Source organism: Brassica oleracea, chromosome C2 (assembly GCF_000695525.1).
Source record: "Brassica oleracea var. oleracea cultivar TO1000 chromosome C2, BOL, whole genome shotgun sequence".
Taxonomy (NCBI): domain Eukaryota; kingdom Viridiplantae; phylum Streptophyta; class Magnoliopsida; order Brassicales; family Brassicaceae; genus Brassica; species Brassica oleracea.
Window position 1 is genome coordinate 51,446,824 of NC_027749.1, and position 915 is coordinate 51,447,738.

The window sequence follows — 915 nt, forward strand, 5'->3', positions numbered from 1 at the left end:
TGAAAACACCAAACTTTATATGAATTTTTCAGTTTTGTCTCATGTCTTTTTTACTAATCTATCTTTTTTTGCAGGTTTTTAATTAGATGGTACTCATTACACTCATTTAAAGGTATATCTATTAATTTTAGATATGTATTTTTGTGTGTTCTATAAAGGTAGATTTATCTAATCTTCCACTCATTTTCTCTGTTTTTAAGCCATTTGAACGTTTTTGGTTATGCAGGTTTTCAGATCTGGATTTGATATGCAGGTTTTTCAGATCTCGAAGACTTCTGGGACGACTTACCTGTTAGTCGTGTAAAATATAATGCACTAGACCACTTCCAGGAAGTCTTCTGACGAAGTCTCCCTTTCATAATAGATCTGAGTGTTTTAGTAAGTTAGTATGTCTGATTTTTCTTCATTTGATAACTTCTTGTTGTATATATTTCTTACTTTTTTCTCAAACTAAAACTCTCCAAACCCACTCTAATCTCTTTGACTTGAAAACACCAAACTTTATATGAATTTTTCAGTTTTGTCTCATGTCTTTCTTACTAATCTATCTTTTTTGCAGGTTTTTAATCAGATGGTACTCATCTTCCACTCATTTATAGGTAGATCTATTAATTTTAGATATGTATTTTTATATGTTCTATAAAAGTAGATTTATCTAATATTCCACTCATTTTCTCTGTTTTTAACCCATTTGAAAGTTTTTTTTTATATGCAGGTTTTAATATGAAGTCGTCTGGACTTCCTGGAAGTCTTCTGACGAAGTATTCTTCCATATCAAGTGGAGTCCAAGCTTTTTTTGTAGAGGAATGATCTATAATAGTTTTGTTTGTGCTATGTTTTGTGATTTGCATGTCTACTCTTTCAGTTATGAATTTTTTGTAAAATCAGTAATAATGTTTTCCAAGATGTAATACA